The sequence below is a fragment of the Chiloscyllium punctatum genome, chromosome 17 (assembly GCF_047496795.1).
Source record: "Chiloscyllium punctatum isolate Juve2018m chromosome 17, sChiPun1.3, whole genome shotgun sequence".
In the NCBI taxonomy this organism is placed as follows: domain Eukaryota; kingdom Metazoa; phylum Chordata; class Chondrichthyes; order Orectolobiformes; family Hemiscylliidae; genus Chiloscyllium; species Chiloscyllium punctatum.
Genome location: NC_092755.1, coordinates 78,267,567 through 78,286,829, shown reverse-complemented (window position 1 = coordinate 78,286,829; position 19,263 = coordinate 78,267,567). Strand labels below are relative to the sequence as shown.

At 43.3% G+C, this 19,263-nt stretch overlaps 1 protein-coding gene across 8 annotated transcripts in view; it reads right to left on the bottom strand.

Moving 5' to 3' along the window:
- Positions 1-19,263, bottom strand: part of pitpnm2 (phosphatidylinositol transfer protein, membrane-associated 2) — a 474,817-nt gene that overhangs the window by 71,593 nt on the left and 383,961 nt on the right. The gene's annotated exons all lie outside the window — the stretch shown is intronic.

Here is a 19,263-nt window from a genome sequence, read left to right as displayed (position 1 = left end):
ATAAGACTATAAGACATAGGAGTGGAAGTAAGGCCATTCGGCCCATTGAGTCCAGTCTGCCATTCAATCATGGTTGATGGGCATTTCAACTCCATTTACCCGCTCTCTCCCCGTAACCCTTAAATTCTTGATCTCGCAAGGAACTATCAATCTCTGCCTTGAGGACATTTAACATCCTGGCCTCCACTGCACTCCATGGCAATAAATTCCACAGGGCCACCACTCTGGCTGAAGAAATGCATCCTCATTTCCATTCTAAACTGACCCCCTCTAATTCTAAGCTTGTGCTTAGGCTCCCCAACTAATGGAAACAAATTCCCAGTCCACCCTTTCTAAGTCATGCATTATGTTGGAACGATAACATGATTTTCTGACAATTGTCAAACAAACCCAGACTTGCCAAAACTTCAGGCTACACCATATAATTCCAAAACAGTTTAAAACTGCCATTTCCAAATTTAAACTCGGGTTTAATATCACATGTAATGACTCATACATGAAGACCAAGAACAAATGTCCTTTTGAATGCTACAATGTAGTTTACATAATTGATGTATTTAGGCATACAACTTCACAACCTCTCTTCAGAAATACATCATAAATAAGGTTGCGCAAGAAACCAAGCTAAACACATCAACTAAAGCCAACACAGTTATATACTCCACACTGAATAAACATGTCTTTCAGGCTGCGAGTTCCAACTTAACATCATCAGAGACATTGCATTCTAACGATTTTTGATTGGATTCTGCCATATTTTGAAGTCTAGCCGTAAGTAAAATTGCTACATGTAATTTTTTTCTTAAATACTAAAGGATACTTATGCAGAAGAATTCTGCAAGTTATTAAATCAAACGATCTTAAACAGATTAAGCAGATACATTTACTAAGGACAAGAATTCTCTGTCAGCATAGCACATTATTACTTTGAATTGTAAATAAAACTCAACTGCTGTTAAAATTGTTAAATAAGATAAAACAATAAGATAAAACTTATGATAAATAAGGTCTTTTTAATGAACTATTAAAGTAGGAGAGGCAAAAGGTTAAATAATCGTAAGCAGGTTGCTCCACACACACAAGCAATCACCAGCTTAAAAAAAATTAGTCAGTTATTGATGGGTTGTGAGGAGAGAGAAATCAAAATAATCTGGAGGAGGGAGAATTATTTCCCTGACTATTGATGGTGGAGCAGAAGTGCACAGTGTGAAGTTGTTCACTGCCTTGCAAAATTCTGTGCCACATCTTAAAGGAAATAATTTAATAGGATATTGTGCACCACACCAGATAAATACAAAATCCAAGCACAATGCTATCATTTAGCCTATCATTCCCTTCCAATGCCAAATTACAAACTGTAGATCGAAACCTTACAAACCACATAGAAACAAAATAAAACCTTTATCCTAAAGTATCATATTGACAATATGAAAAGTTTATAAGCAAAGTCAAATGAATTAGGTTTATTGAGATGCTATGAAAGTAACCTAAATTATTTGCAGATGTAGATTGTTTTCACTAAATCACGTCACCAATATTGGAATATTATTATACTTTCACTCTTACTAATAAAATTAATTGCAACATTAGAGGGTATATTTAATGCATACAAAAGCAGAGAATGCATTTTTAATGACTTTCTTATGTTACAGCAACACCATACTTGCTAGCTTTTTAAGGCCAAATGCACAGATGACAACAGTGATAGGATGGTGAAGAAACAAATTAAGATTTCAGCACATATGTAACCCTCCTACCTCTGTATAGTTTAGACCACTTTCACCAGCTTTTTTTTTACAGCATCTACTCAAAACAGACTGAACTTTCTCTATTATTTCTTCCAAGCACCCATTAAGCCAAATAACAGCAACTTGAAGTAATTCAGGAAATATAAACTTCTTGGAGCCAAACACATCAGGAAAGTCCTGGTTAATCTGTAAAGTGAGTTGGTGTCAGTAAAGGCAACAGAGGAGGGTGATAAATGGTTGCCACATACAGGTTATGGAAAAAAAGGAGATCAGGATTCCTGCTCCTATCCAATAATCCCTGAATGAATGGTGCGAGGCTGAGCTCACCCTGGTGCTGCTCCAGATATACAGCTAGCCAATACTTACCAGCTCAAATCTGGGCAAAATTAGAAGATGACAATGGCCTCTGGTATTGTATTTTAGGGAAAGGATTATAGTATTGAGGACAGGAGAGGAAGGGATGAAAAATAAATGTTGATTAAGCCAGTCACAAATATTAACCAACAGTTTAAGTTCTGTTGGCAAGCAAACATGCCACAGTACAAGTTTATTTCTTGCATACAGCAGAAAGTTATGGCTACTTAGTTAGTATATTGCTCAAGTCAATACACTTAGGAAGTAGTAAGGACACTAAAACTACAGTTTTAATGTTACTTACTGTTGGAACACTTGTAACTGTAATCTGTGGAATACAGGTACTGATACTCTTATTTTTAACAGGACTGTGTATCTGCATGAGAATACAGGCCAGTCAGGAGACCACAAAAAACCACAGGATTCGTATTCTTGCAGAAAATACATCATATCAACAAAGGTTGCCAAAAAACGATATCTGACCATTTGTCAAGCTGTAACATAATAGGCCATGAAATTGATAGAAACTTGCATGACACATGCTGTGGCAGCATTCTGAATTGTTCTACATCAGATAAAATCATTACCATTAATACAGCTGATTAAATGGCAGATTTGAAAGGTCTCCTTTACAATAATGTAGATGAATGAAGTTACTGTGTCCTGAACAAGCCATGGTTCTGTTTCTGGTAACATGTAGGGAATCAGGTATTCTGAAGGGAGAATGTAGAGAGTTAGGCAGGAATTTAAAAAGGAAGTCCTTGAGAGTAGTAATATCTGGATTACTCCTGGTGCTACGAGCTAGTGAGGGCAGGAATAGGAGGATAGAGCAGATGAATGTATGGCTGAGGAGCAGGTGAATGGGAGAAGGATTCACATTTTTGGATCATTGGAATCTCTTCTGGGGTAGAAGTGACCTGCACAAGAACGATGGATTGCACCTGAATTGGTGGACTGGCAGGGAGATTTGTTAGAGCTGCTCAGGAGGATTTAAACTCGTAAGGTGGGGGGGTGGGACCCAGGGGGATAGTGAGGAAAGAGATCGATCTGAGACTGGTACAATTGAGAAAACAAGCGAGTCAAACAATCAGGGCAGTCAGGGACAAAGCAGAGAACAAGGTCGGACTGATAAATTAAACTGCATTTATTTCAATGCAAGAGGCCTAACAGGGAAGGCAGATGAACTCAGGGCATGGATAGGAACATGGGACTGGGATATTATAGCAATTACAGAAACGTGGCTCAGGGATGGCAGCTTAATGTTCCAGAACATAAATGCTACAGGAAGGACAGAAAGGGAGACAGGGAGTGGGAGGTAGCGTTTTTGATAAGGGATGGCATTACAGCTGTACTGAGGGAGGATATTCCCAGAAATACATTCAGGGACGTTATTTGGTGGAACTGAGAAATACGAAAGGGATGATCACTTTATTGGGATCGTATTATAGACCCCCTAATAGCCAGCGGGAAATTGAGAAACAGATTTGTAAGGAGATCTCAGTTATCTGTAAGAATAATAGGGTGGTTATGGTAGGGGATTTTAATTTTCCAAACATAGACTGGGACTGCCATGGTGTTAAGGGTTTAGATGGAGAGGAACTTGTTCAAACGTGTACAAGACAATTTTCTGATTCAGTATGTGGATGTACCTACGAGAGAAGGTGCAAAACTTGACCTACTCTTGGGAAATAAGGCAGGGCAGGTGACTGAGGTGTCAGTGGGGGGGCACTTTAGGGCCAGCAACCATAATTCTATTAGTTCTAAAATAATGATGAAAAAGTTGAAGTTCTAAATTGGAGAAAGACCAATTGTGACAGTATTAGGCAAGAACTTTCAAAAACTGACTGGAGGCAGGTAAAGGGACGGCTAGAAAATGGGAAACCTTCAGAAATGAGATAATGAGAATCCAGAGAAAGTATATTCCTGTTAGGGTGAAAGGGAAGGCTGGTAGGTATAGGGAATGCTGGATGACTAAAGAAATTGAGGGTTTGGTTAAGAAAAAGAAGTAAGCATATGAAAGGTATAGACAGGATAGATCGAGTGAATCCTCAGAAGAATATAAAGGCAGTAGGAGTATACTTAAGACGGGGACATGAGATAGCTTTGAGGAGTGACAGATGGAGTTTAATTTAGATAAATGCGAGGTGCTGCATTTTAGGAAAGCAAATCTTAGCAGGACTTATACAGTTAATGGTAAGGTCCAAGGGAGTATTGCTGAACAAAGACACCTTGGAGTGCAGGTTCATAACTTCTTGAAAGTGGAGTCTCAGGTAGATAGGATAGTGAAGAAAGTGTTTGGTATGCTTTGTTTTTTTGGTCAGAGTATTGAGTACAGGAGTTGGGAGGTCATGTTGCGGCTGTACAGTACATTGGTTAGGCCACTATTAGAATATTGCGTGCAATTCTGGTCTCCTTCCTATCGGAAAGATGTTGTGAAACTTGAAAGAGTTCAGAAAAAATTTACAAGGATGCTGCCAGGCTTGTAGGATTTGAGCTATAGGGAGAGGTTGAATACGCTAGGGCTGTTTTCCCTGGAGTGTCGGAAGCTGAGGGGTGACCTTATAGAGTTTTTTAAAAACATGAGGGGCATGGATAGGGTAAATAGACAAGGTTGTTTCCCTGGGGTGGGGAGTCCAGAACTAAAGGGCATAGGTTTAGGGTGAGAGGGGAAAGATAAAAAGGAGACCAAAGGGGTAACTTTTTCATGCAGAGGGTAATACGTGTATGGAATGGGCTGCCAGAGGAAGTGGTGGAGGCTGGTACAATTGCAACATTTAAAATGCATCTGGACGGGTAATGAGTAGGAAGGGTTTGGAGAGATATAGGCCGGGATGCTGGCAGGTGAGACTAAATTGGGTTGGGATATCCAATCAGCATGGACAAGTTAGACCAAAGAGTCTGTTTCTGTGCTGTACATCTCTATGACTCTAAAACAATGTGCTATTTTTCATAATTTAAATCTTCACACGTAAACTGACAGCCATGTGGATAGTGGATTTAACACCCTTCGCAGCATACAAGGAATGAAATAGCAATATCATTTCAAAATAGTGCATATATTCGCATGATCGAGTGAAATACCTTGGTTTGTACAGTGTCGGATTAGTAGGGAAACTAATATTTTATGATTGAGTTAGTTTAGTTATAATCACACAATCAAAATATATTCATTGATTAATATTATATTATTCGGCTAAACTGTAGCAATGCAGATCGTGGTACTTCAACATCATCTGACTCTGCTTAGCTTCATTTTACAAAGAAATGCATCATGGAATTGCGAACAGCATGAAGACAATACTCTAATGTCTTAGTGTTCCACCTGCAAGGCCAAAGGGCCCCTGTTTAGCTTATAACTAGACATCCAAAGTTGGAGAAGGTGGTATATTCCTGGCTTGTTTGCTTTATCAAGAAATCGTAACCACAGCTATACTGGAATTTTGAAATTTGTTTCGAAGTGAAGCAAGTTACAAAATATGACATTATTATAAAGTTAATTTTAATACAATGTGTTTACGTTTGTAATTGGATAATCCTTTCCACTTTAACATTCCCTCTCGAATGATTTGTTGAGATTTGTACTTGCAATCATCTGTATTAGTTTATATCAATTTGAAGTTACAAGCAACATTTTCCACTATATCTTTTGGTTTTCGAAAAAGAAAATAAATAACTTTTTCAAGCCATTCAAACTCCACAGTGAGAATGAAAAAGGATTCTAAGAAAAGCAAATGGTCAGTCATGAAGTGACAATAACAAAACCAAATGAAAGGGACGGTTCTCCTGATAACTTAAGGAACTGGTCAGGAAATTGTGGGAAGTGACATCAGTCAAGGTCCACACTCTTAAGAACCAATCAGAGATTGATCATGCAACCACTTAAGTCAAATAGCAAGAGCCTCACTTAATCTAGTCAAACTGATATCATTGATTATGCTGTTGTCGATTGGAAATAGCAAGTGCTTTCAGTGATTAGGGAACACATGCAGTTCAAAAGTGAAGTTACTCTGCAATCCAAACTGGAATCAGAAAGCTTTCCAAGTGTTGAAGAAAGGTCAGAGACTGATTGTTGACTCCTGACCTAATCTAAACCAGAAAGCAAAAGCTGTAGTACACCCATAAAGTCACCAGCCTGTTTTGATACATATCATTTCTAATTTAAGAAACGTTTCCTGAGTTAATGCACCACACTGAACATAGAACAATACAGCACAGAACAGGCCCTTCGGCCCACGATGTTGTGCTGAACATTTGTTTTAGCTTAAGCACCCATCCATGTACCTATCCAATTGCCGCTTAAAGGTCACCAATGATTCTGACTCTGCCACTCCCACAGGCAGCGCATTCCATGCCCCCACCACTCTCTGGGTAAAGAACCTACCCCTGACATCCCCCCTATACCTTCCACCCTTCACCTTAAATTTATGTCCCCTTGTAACACTCTGTTGTACCTGGGGAAAAAGTCTCTGACTGTCTACTCTATCTATTCCCCTCATCATCTTATAAACCTCTATCAAGTCACCCCTCATCCTTCGCCGTTCCAATGAGAAAAGGTCTAGCACTCTCAACCTGTCCTCGTATGACCAATTCTCCATTCCAGGCAATATCCTGGTAAATCTCCTCTGCACCCTCTCCAAAGCTTCCACATCTTTCCTAAAGTGAGGTGACCAGAACTGCACACAGTACTCCAAATGTGGCCTTACCAAGGTCCTATACAGCTGCAACATCACCTCACGACTCTTGAATTCAATCCCTCTGCTAATGAATGCTAATACACCATAGGTCTTCTTACAAGCTCTATCCACCTGAGCGGCAACTTTCAAAGATCTATGAACATAGACCCCAAGATCCCTCTGCTCCTCCACCTTACTAAGAACCCTACCGTTAACCCTGTATTCCGCATTTTTATTTGTCCTTCCAAAATGGACAAACTCAGACTTAACAGGGTTGAACTCCATCTGCCACTCCTCAGCCCAGCTCTGCATCATATCTAAGTCCCTTTGCAGCCGACAACAGCCCTCCTCACTATCCACAACTCCATCAATCTTCATATCGTCTGCAAATTTACTGACCCACCCTTCGACTCCCTCTTCCAAGTCATTAATAAAAATTACAAACAGCAGAGGACCCAGAACTGATCCCTGTGGAACTGCACTCGTAACTGGGCTCCAGGCTGAATATTTACCATCTACCACCACTCTCTGACTTCGACTGGATAGCCAGTTCTCTATCCAACTGGCCAAACTTCACTCTATGCTACTTTATCCCACCCCCACCCTCCTCTCGCTTATCTCTCCATGCTTCAGGCTCACTACCTTTATTCCTGATGAAGGGCTTTTGCCCGAAACGTCGATTTCGAAGATCCTTGGATGCTGCCTGAACTGCTGTACTCTTCCAGCACCACTAATCCAGAATCTGGTTTCCAGCATCTGCAGTCATTGTTTTTACCAAACTTCCCACTATCCCATGCCTCCTGACTTTCCGCATCAGCCTACCATGGGAAACCTTATCAAATGCCTTACTAAAATCCGTGTACACTACATCCACTGCTCTACCCTCATCCACATGCTTGGTCACCTCAAAGAATTCAATAAGACTTGTAAGGCAAGACCTATCCTTCATAAATCCGTGCTGGCTGTCCCTAATCAAGCAGTGTCTTTCCAGATACTCATAAATCCCATCCCTCAGTACCCTTTCCATTACTTTGCCTACCACCGAAGTAAGACTAACTGGCCTGGAATTCCCGGGGTTATCCCTATTCCCTTTTTTGAATAGGGGCACAACATTCCCCACTCTCCAGTCCCCTGGTACCACCCCCATTGACAGTGAAGACGAAAAGATCATTGCCAACGGTTCTGCAACTTCCTCTCTTGCTTCCCACATAATCCTAGGATATATCCCATCAGGCCTGGGGGACTTGTCTATCCTCAAGTTTTTCAAAATGCCCAACACATCTTCCTTCCTAACAAGTATCTCCTCTAGCTTACCAGTCCATTTCATACTCTCCTCTTCAACAATACGGTCCCTCTCGTTTGTAAATACTGAAAAGAACTCATTCAAGACCTCTCCTATCTCTTCTGACTCAATACACAGTCTCCCACTACTGTCCTTGGTCGGACCTACCCTCGTTCTCGTCATTCTCATGTTTCTCACATACGCATAAAAGGCCTTGGGGTTATCCTTGATCCTACCTGCCAAAGATTTTACATGCCCTCTCTTAGCTCTCCTAATCCCTTTCTTCAGCTCCCTTCTGGCTATCTTGTATCCCTCCAACGCTCTGTCTGAACCTTGTTTCCTCAACCTTATGTAAGCCTCCTTCTTCCTCCTTACAAGGCATTCAACCTCCCTCGTCAACCAAGGTTCCCTCACACGGCCATCTCTTTCCTGCCTGACAGGTACATACATATCAAAGACACGTCGTAACTGTTCCTTGAAAAAGTTCCACATTTCAATGACATCCTTCCCTGACAGCCTGTGCTCCTAATTTATGCTCCTCAGATCCTGTCATGCAGCATCGTATTTACCCTTCCCCCAATTGTAAAACCTACCCTGTTGCACGCACCTATCTCTCTCCATAACCAAGGTGAAAGTCACAGAATTGTGGTCACCATCACCAAAATGCTCACCCACTAACAAGCCCATCACTTGTCCCGGTTCGTTACGAAGTACCAAATCCAATATGGCCTCCCCTCTGGTCGGACAATCTACATACTGAGTTAGAAAACCTTCCTGGACACACTGTACAAACACCGCCCCGTCCAATCTATTTGATCTAAAGAGCTTCCAATCAATATTTGGGAAGTTGACTACTACCCTGTGACTTTTGCACCTTTCCAAAATCTGTTTCCCAATCTGTTTCTCCACATCTCTGCTGCTATTGGGGGGCCTATAGTAAACACCCAACAAGGTGACTGCTCCTTTCCTATTTCTGACTTCAGCCCATACTACCTCCAAAGGCAGATCCCCCTCGAACTGCTTTTCTGCAACCGTTATACCATTTCTAATTAGCAACGCCACCCCCCCTCCCTTTTTACCACCCTCCCTAATCTTACTGAAACATCTGTAACCAGGAACCTCCAACAACCATTCCTGTCCCTCTTCTATCCACATTTCTGTGATAGCCACAACATCGTAGTCCCAAGTACCGATCCACGCCTTAAGTTCAACCACCTTATTTCTGATACTCCTTTCGTTGAAGTATACACACTTGAACCCATCTCTGAGTCCGCAAGTATTCCCTGTCAGTGCTACCTTCTCCACAGCCTCCCTACATTCTTGGACATCCTGAAAAACAGCTAACCTACTTGCTGGACTACAAGTCTGGATCCCATCCCCCTGCCAAATTAGTTTAACCCCCCCCCACCCCCCGAAGAGTGCTAGCAAACCTACCTCCCAGGATATTGGTGCCCTTCTGGTTCAGGTGCAACCCGTCCTGCTTGTACAGGTCCCACCTTCCCCAGAATGCAGTCCAATTGTCCAAATACCTGAAGCTCTCCCTCCTACACAATCCTTGCAGCCACGTGTTCAACTGCACTCTCTCCCTATTCCTTGCCTCACTGTCACGTGGCTTCGGCAACAACCCAGAGATGACGACTCTGTCCGTCCTAGCTTTTAGCTTTCAGCCTAACTCCCTGAGCTCCTGAATGACTTCCCCACCCCTCTTCCTACCTACGTCGTTGGTGCCAATGTGCACCACGACTTCTGGCTGCACACCCTCCCCCTTAAGGATTCTGAAGACACGGTCTGAGACGCCTTGGACCCTGGCACCCGGGAGGCAACGAACCATCTGAGAGTCTCGCCCATGTCGACATAACCGCCTGTCTGTCCCTCTAACTACAGAGTCTCCTGTAACTTGCGATCTCCTCCTCTCCCCCTTTCCCTTCTGGGCCTCAGAGCCGGACCTCGTGCAAGAACCCGGTCACTGCAGCTTACCCCTGCTCGGCGGTCCCCCCAACAGTTGGGGGGCTCTTGTTGCCTTAGCAATTAAAATCTCAAATGAACAAATTAATATTGGGATTTACGTTGAAATTGTGAAACATTAAACTTACAATAGTCTCTAATCTGTTTGGAAAAGAAAAAAATATTTAACATCTGCATTAAATCTTCACCCATTACTCTCAGCAATTGTGCTTTCCAAACTGGAATCTTGAATCCTCCACAGTAAATTAAACTGCTAACAAAATTTAATCTTATTAGTGGTATAGAGTCATATAGAACGAAAACAAACCCTTCGGTCTAACTTGTCTGAAACAACCAGACATCCCAATCTGATTTAGTCCCATTTGCCAGCATTTGGCCCATACCCTCTAAAACCTTCCTATTCATGGACCCATCCAAATGTACTAAATGTTGTAACAGTACCAGCCTCCGTCACTTTCTCTGGCAGTTCATTCCACAAATGCACCACCCTCTGTATGTAAAGGTTATTCTTCAGATGCTTTTAAAATTTTTAATCTCTCACCTTAAACATATGCCCTCTCGTTTTGGACTCCCCCACCCTAAGAAAATCAAAACCTTCGCTATTCACCATAACTATGTCCCTCGTGATTTTATAGACCTCTGTAAGGTCACCTCTCAGTCCCCAATGTTCAAGGGAAAAAAAACCCAGTCTATTCAGCCTCTCATAGAATCTCTCCAGCATGGAGGAAGGCCATTCAGCTCATCAAGTCCATACGGACCGTCCAAAGGCTATCCCGCCTAGACTCAGACCCAGTCCCTATCCCACCGAACCAAGCCATCACTGGATACGATGGGAAATTTAGCATTTAAGCTTCGATAATATGGGCTCTAACAAAAGATGCAGTAGAAGTTCCAGTTCCTAAAGAAATCAATGGATAAGGGAATAAGTGGACAAATAGAACTAAGGCAGATCAACCAATCTCATGAATAGTAAAGTAAGCTTGCAAGCAATTCCTACTTCTATTTCTTAAATTTATTTTGTGGAATCCAAACATTCAATTAAGTGGAAAACATAGTGAATAAGTAACAGCAACCTTTCCAAGTGGCAGATTGAAAAAGATGGAGGTTAGTTGAACTATTGCCAGTTTTTAACTTCTCGGAGTCAATGGCATGACTGATGCTGGCTAGCAGCTGTAGCTAGAATATCCAGTGTATTTCTGACCTTGCTTTGTGATGAAGCTTCTCCTTTAATAAGGTTACGCTGTCCTTGGTTTTTTTTAGATAGGTCGTAAAAGACCAGACTCCAAAAGTCTAAGTTGAAGGGTTTTAGGGCAAATTTGATTATAGCCAATAGAGACTGCCTCAGGCAAAAGGCTTTCAAGTTTAAAAAAACACTTGTACAATGAAATGGGAGTGGCTGGTTCTCTCAGCTCATCTAGGGCTTTTGCCCAAAACGTTGATTTTGCTGCTCCTTGGATGCTACCTGAACTGCTGTGCTCTTCCAGCACCACTAATATAGAATCATCTTTACTCTGGTTTGATCTGGCTATTAACTGAAGGCAGTCAGGCAGTTGTGAAACTGCTGGACCCAACTAAGGAGGTCCAGGCTGATCCTCCTCCCTCTCTGGCTTCTCTCCTGTAAGAACCTGAGTTTGATTTTATCTTATGTGCCAAGGGGTGTTTATGGGGATTGTTGCAAGTATTGGGAACAGCATCATTAAATTGGGATAATCTGTTGGGTTTTTGGATAGGTTAAGTTATTCAGTATTCTGTTCTATTTCCTGTATTTCATTCAATAATCTTATAAATAAATTCTGTTTTGTTTAAAACTAAGTGGGTTGACCACTTGCATCACTCCTCAAATATCTGCTGAAAATAACTAGCAAAGATGGGGTCTGGGCCACTTTCTTGAAATGTTTTGAAATGTCTGGTCTGGTCCATAACAGCTTCAATAGACCCAAGAACGTTCTCCAGAAGATGCATCTACAACTGAGCAAAACCTTTGCAACACAGAACAGGGGCTACCAACATTTTGCACTGTGAACTGCAAACCTTTAAGGTAAAGATAGATAGATAGATTTTTGACTAACAGATACACAATGAATATCAGGATTATTGGTGGGAATGTGGAATTGGGCCAAAATTAGATCAGACAAAATCTTATTGCATGGTAGATCAGACATGAGGAATTGAATGACCGATTCCTGTGCCTAATTTCAACATTATAGAGTCGTAGTAAACATATTAATGTAATTAGGTGGATAAGTCAACCTTTATCAATAAAATAATCTTAAGTTAATAACCACAACTTTTCTTTCTTTAGGAGCAGAACATTTGCTTTTACATTATATTTTAGATTAAAATATTGTGCAAATGTAGGTACTTTTCAGTATCACTGCTCGGCTTCTGAAAGACCGAAAGAGTACAAAGCACATTGAAAGTTACATCGAATGTTTCCAGGCATATAATAAGAATTTCATGATCCTGCGCATATACAGAATGAGACACAGAATAAGTTAGTGAAACATGTCAATTCATAGCTCAAGGACTAGCCAAAAGAGGGCTGTTGCTAACTGATCAAACAACAGTATTGAAAGGGACAGTGAACATAAAACCACAGTGTAGTGAATGCAATGAAGTGAGCCAAATGGACCTTATAGAATATGAGTTCCCCTATTGAGGCTGTTAACCTGGTCCAGTCAGGAAGCCCTGGCTGACAGATATAAACAGGAGTGGCTGGGCGGGTACCGGGGTGGGCTGTCCTAGAGGTGGTCAAAAGGTGTGTCAGGGCGGACCGAGAACTGGAAGGGGCATAGGGTGGACCGAGAGCTGGAAGATGGATAGGGGCGGGCTGCCTTAGAGTGGTTGGAAGGTGGGAGGGGCGGGGGCTTGCTGGGTCTGTATTGTCTGCACTTTTGTATGTAACAGTATTGTCTATTGTACAAATGTCATTGTTGATGTCTCTTTATATTTTATATGTGAAACTGGGATTTGAGGTTTGTCCTCATGTCCCTGTAAACTGTTTGAACGGTAGGGTTTGGGTCCTGGCTTTGCTGCTCCTCTCCCTTGTAAAATTGCTGTCTCTTCGATGCAGCTGTAAATGTAACTGTTTGTTGTAAACTGTTTTGTAATTTGTTTAATAAAATAAAAAATAAACAGGAGTGGCAAACTGGGATTTGAGGTTTGTCCTCATCTTCCTGTAAAATGGTTGAACGGTAGGGTTTGGGGCCGACCTTTGCTGCTCCTCGCCCTTGTAAAATTGCTGTCTCTTGTGTACAGCTGTAAATGTATTTTTGTAAACTGTTTTGTAATTTGTTTAATAAAATTAAATAAATAAATAAAATTAACAGGAGAGACAGCGGTAGACGTCCGGTACGTTGCCACCGCCATCCGATGCCTTAAAACGGTGGTGCTCGGACCCGACGTAGTGCATCAGTTGGAGGACGATCAGGTGTGTGGTGGGATCCCACCCGCGCTCACCCCAGCCCGGACAGAATTTCACATTGGCCCCAAGGTCCCGTACTTCCCGCGGGAGCCTGTGCCCCACAACCTGAGCCGCCTCTGGAATTTTAATTTTGTCCCTTTTAAGGACGTAAAAAGGCCTGTATCGACTACTGCTGCACGCCATCCACCTCCTTCTCCCTCATCCACCATCCGGACATGCCTTGGCGTGCCCATTTGCCACCGGGCGGTGGGGATCCCCAGTGAAGGTCTCTCTATGTGGGAGTCCTCCCCCTTTCTCTCGGGGATCTGGGGTGGAGGGTGCTGCACGCAGCAGTCCCCTGCAACCGCAGATTGCGGTTGTTCACGGACTCCCAGCCCAACTGCTTGTTCTGTGGCGCGCTGTGGAGTCCATGGACCACGTGTATATTGGGTGTGGGCGTTTGCACCCCCTTTTTGATTTTCTTAAAACCTCCTCCTCTGCTTTTGGTTGCACTTCAGTCCCATGCTCCTGATCTTCGGGCACCCGGTACGGAGGAGGGAGGGCAGGTCTGAAGACCTCCTCATGGGTCTGCTCCTGGGCCTGACCAAACTGGGCATAAACAGGCCCAGGCAGCGAGCCATGAGGGCCGACTGCCTGCCCCTCTTCCGCGGTTACGTTAGAGCCCAGGTGTCCTTGGAGAAGGAGTACGCGGTCTCCACCGACACCCTGGAGTTGTTCAGGGAGAGGTGGGCGCTGCAGGGAGTGGAGTGCATTATTTTCCCCTCCAACTCTATTTTGATTTAGTCCCTGCCCTCCCCTTCACTGTTTGATCACACAGCATTGCCCTTTGATGTGAAGGGGCAGTGCTTGTCACTGGCCACTCGGGTGTTTCTTTCTTCCTGTTGGTGGAAATTGAATAACGATACGTACACCTTGTTTCTGTCACTGTGTCTCACACCTGCACACACACAACATGGTGCTGGGAAAAAAAATAAGCACTACAGCACTTAGGCGGTAGTGTGGGGGGGAAAAAAAACCAGGAGTGTCAGGTGTTCTGTTCACTCTGAGAGCTGGCTCTGCATCAAGGACTGTCCGTGCATAAATAAAGGGTGACTTGGTGACAGGAAACCAGCCTATGTGGAGTTATTTCAGTGGCAATGAGAACACAAAATGTGCTCCTGAAGAAATTTGCCTGCAAACTTGGCTCATTCAATCCTGCCATCAAAGACAAGATTCAGTACGTGGAAAGAATGCATTATTTTTCCTTGGCAAATGACATTGGAGCAGATGAAAAGCAATGAATAATTTTCCTGACAGCTTGTGAACATGCACCTTTTTCATTTATTAGGAACCTAATATTAAAACATTTCAAGTGTTGATGGATTTAGTTAAGGATTATAATAACTCCAAGCCTCCTCTAATTCTGAGATGCGATCCGTTTTACACAGCAGTTCGAGAACCAGGGGAATCCATGTCAGGATTTTTGACAAGGTTAAGACGCCTGGCAGAGACGTGTAACTTTGGTTTAACCCTTAATGAGATGCTGACACACTGTTTGGTATGTGGGATTAATGATGTCACCATGCAAAAGTACCTACTAGTTGAAGCCCAACTGGATTTCAAACAGGCACTACAACTGGCTTTGTCATTAGAAATGTGACAATTGGAGCAAATGAGTTACAGGGTACGCTGATGGAAGTGGACACCCTCCCAGTCCAACTGAGCTTGGGGAACACCACTTGAGTGAAAGCAATTGCATCGCCTCACTCGGGCATATCCTGGGCAGAGGGACTCTCGGTCAGCCACAGCAAAACCCAAAACAAAGCCAAGCCTCAGATAAATAGTTCACATTTTCCTCAGGATCCTGGCCGGCAAACCAGTGTAGTTGCTGCCAGGATGCAGACTCTAGACTGCAAATGAGTCCCACTAGGCTAAATTGAGTAAGAGAACTCCTAGGCTGGTATCCAGACAAGTGCACACTCTGGCTTGGAACAGTTAAATTGCTTAGCAACATCCAAATCAGAGCAAATGCCTGGTTAACGGCAAACACGAGGGGACACAACTTTAAAGTATAAGATAGATGTCAGAGGTAGTTTCTTTACTCAGAGAGTAGTAAGGGTATGGAATGCTTTGCCTGCATCAGTAGTAGATTCGCCAAGTTTAAGTGCATTTAAGTCATCATTAGACAGGCAAATGGACGTACATGGAATAGTGTAGGTGGGATGGGCTTCAGATTAGTATGACAGGGCGGCACAACATTGAGGGCCGAAGGGCCTGTACTGCGCTGTAATGTTTTACGTTAAATGGTCATCCAGTGGAGGTCAATACTGGTGCAGCTGTATCAGAGATTGCAGAACCAGTCTTTAACAAAATTCATGCTAGACTCCAACCCTTAAGTTTGCACAAGACCTCGGCTAGGCTGAGAACCTATATTGGGGAACCTTTACAGACAAAGAGTACAACTTCAGTTCCAGTTTTGTATGAGAAACAGTTGGTTCAGTTACCATTGATTGTAGTAAAAGGCTTGTGCCCAAGTGGACTGAGCAAAATGTTTTGAGACAAGTTCACCTTGATTGGCTCAATATTTTTTGTTTAGAAAATGGCTGCCTGAGTGAAGTCCTAATTAAATACCTGGATCTTTTTTCAAATATGCCTAGGAACAATCAAAAGAGCTAAGGCCACCTTGCATGTTGACCAGGAAGCAATTCCACCATTCTGCAAGGCCCAGCCTGTGCCACTTATGTGCAAAAGTAGAGGCAGAATAAAGGAGGCTGGAAAGTGAAAGAATCATCAAACCAGTACAGTGTGCTGACTGGGCAGCGCCTGTCATACCAAATGTGAAGCCTGATGGGTCAGTTCACCTTTGTGCAGATTTTAAACAAACAGTAAACCTCTTCTCGCAGCTGGACATGAGTCATGAGTACCTGGAACTAGGATTGCCAGAAGTACACTACAATTAGTACAAGGCTGCCATCTGGGGTATCAGCCTGGGTCATTATCAAGCAAAGGAGAACATTTTACAATGTCTATTCCAGGTCACCATTTATGTGATGATGTGTTCATAACAGGGAAGATAAATAAAGAGCACTTAGAGAACTTGAACATAGTGCTTAGATGTTTTTCTCAGGTGGGCATACACCTGGGAAAGAAAAATGTGTTTCAGGCACCCCAATTGACCTACTTGGGCGACAAAGTCGACAAAAAACGATTTCACCTGCTGGGAGATAAAGTGTGGGTAATCAAAGGTGCCCCAGCTCCCATGTCTCTACCAGAACTTAGATCTTTCCTTGGATTGGTGAATTATTAGAGAAATTTCAAACGTAACTGGCCTCCATCCCGGCTTTCGAAAAAAAGGTGTAGCCTTGGAAATGGTCTCCTAGCCAAGATATAGCCTTTAGAGAGAAGAGGCTAAAGTGTGCCAATACCTTAGATGTGCCAGTACACATCTAAGGTATTGGCACACTTTAGCATCTTCTCCCTAAAGGCTAAATGCAGCTATCAGCATCTAAGGTATTGGCACACTATCATCCCGAGTGAAATTTGGTGCTGACATGTGATGCTTCCCAATAGGGTTTCGGGGTAGTATTGGCCCACAGATGGCCCAATGGAGGGGACCCCGATAGCAATGCACCCAGGAGTTTGGCTGATGCAGAGGGCAAATACACCCAGGTAGAGGATGAAGGTTTGGTGGTCATCTTTGGTGAGAGGAAATTCCGCCAATACCTTTATGGACATAAATCTGCCAATAATAATGGACCACAAAACCCTGTTGGGCTACTTAACGAGAGCAAGGCAGTGCAGCCCATAGCTTCATGTCAAATTCAGCAGTGGGCTCTCATTCCAAGCGCATACAATTATAAATTAGAACACAGTCAGGAAGGCCAAGTAGACAAATGTGGATGCCTTGAGCTGTCTCCTGCTGGCAGATATGCCACGCGTGCCAGCAATGAAAGTGCCCATTCTGGTTTTAAAATTTCTGGACACCCTTCCGGTCACTGCTGACAATATCAGATCGTGGACGCAAAAGGTTTTGGTCCTGGCAAAACTAAAACAGCTAGTGGTGATGACTGGGGAAACAAAAGTGCTATCAAAACCTTTCTGGACTCTGGGAGATCAGATCATTGTACAGAGCATATTTTACTATGGGAAACAAGAAATGATTGTCCTGAACAAAAGCTGCCACCCAATACTGGCTGAATTCCACCAGGACATTCCACGGGTATCCAAAATGAAGACATCGATGAGAAGTTATGTCTGGTGGCCAGAATTGGATGCAGACATACCCATGTTGGTGGGCAGTGCCCAGAGTGCCAAAAAGCACAAAAATTACCACCAGCAACTCCCCCACATTCATAGGAATGGCTGGGTAAACCCTAGACTCAGTTGCACATTGACTATGATAGCCCTTTCATGGACCTCAACATTGTTAGAGTGTTGGTCATAGACAAAAGACCATCATTGATTAGCAGAGAACTCAAATACTTTCTAAAATCAAAAGGCATTCAGCATGTAAGGATAGCTCCATCCATCATCCAATGGTCTAGCGGAAAGAGCAGCCCAAACTTTGAAGGCAGACTAAAAGATATGGCCTCCAGCTTCACTCAATCCCAGTTCCTATTTGATTATCGGACCACCCCTCATACAACTACAGGAATAGCTCCAGCTGAGTCGACAATGGGGAGAAGTTTCCACACCAGATTAAATCTGATCTTCCCAGACCCTAGAGGTGGGGGGTTAAGAGCAAGAAATGGCATCAGGAATGCTGATGCTGGACACAACCAGGAGAGATAGTTTACTGCAGGGGATGAAGTTTGGTGCCAAAACCATGGAAATAGCCCTGCATGGGTAAAGCCACGGTCAACATAAGGTCAGATCCTATGATGTACAAAGTCCGGGTAGGTGATGCGGTCCTGAACATGTGGACCACATGAAAGCTATAAACCTGTAAGCAGGGAAGGAGCAAAACACACGAGGGCTCTGAGAACAGCTGGAACTGGTGTACTGTCCTTTTCCGTCGAATGTCAAAGAAACCTCTGAGTCTGAGATGGACACTGGCCCGTTTACCACCTGGAGAAGATGGACATCTTGTGAGATGCTCTGGGTGCAAGAGACAGGCTATAGTCCAGTACATGCCACTAGTATCCTAGGCTGATTTAGAGGAACCAGAGTTAGCGTAAAAATGCCCTACGAGGCTACAAGAAAAAGAACAGGTCTATGTCACTGGACATAAAGGGAGAGGGATGCAGTGACTGTCATGACGCCAGCCAGGTGGACCTGATAATAGGAGTTCCATGATTAGGGCTGTTAATCTGGTCCAGTCAGAGAGCCCTGGCTGTCAGAAATTAACAGGAGTGTCAAAGGTTCAATTCACTCTGAGAGCTGGCTCTGAGGGAGCTAGCTCAGTGTCAAGGACTATGTACGTGTGTAAAGAAAGGGAGACTTGGTGATGGGACACCGGCCTCTGTGGAAGTATTTCACACAGGAATCAGCTTTGACATAATAATAATAACACTTGGTCCACTGACTCAGACAGCTGTGGGTTCAAGTTCCATTCCAGATACTAGAGAACATAATGCAAGCCAACACACCCAAACTCAGTCCAGAATGAATGCTACACTGTATGAAGGAACAGCACTGAGCATGTACTGAGGGAACACGGCACTGTGGAGGGGCAGAACTGCAGGAGATCTACAATGTCAGAGAGTCAGTCCTACAGAAAATATGCAACTGTAGAGGATTTGGACTGAGGGAATCCAGCATGTCCCATAGACAGTGCTAAGACAGGGCTGCATTGATGAAGTTGCACTTAAACTGAGGCCCCACCTGCTGTCTCAGGTG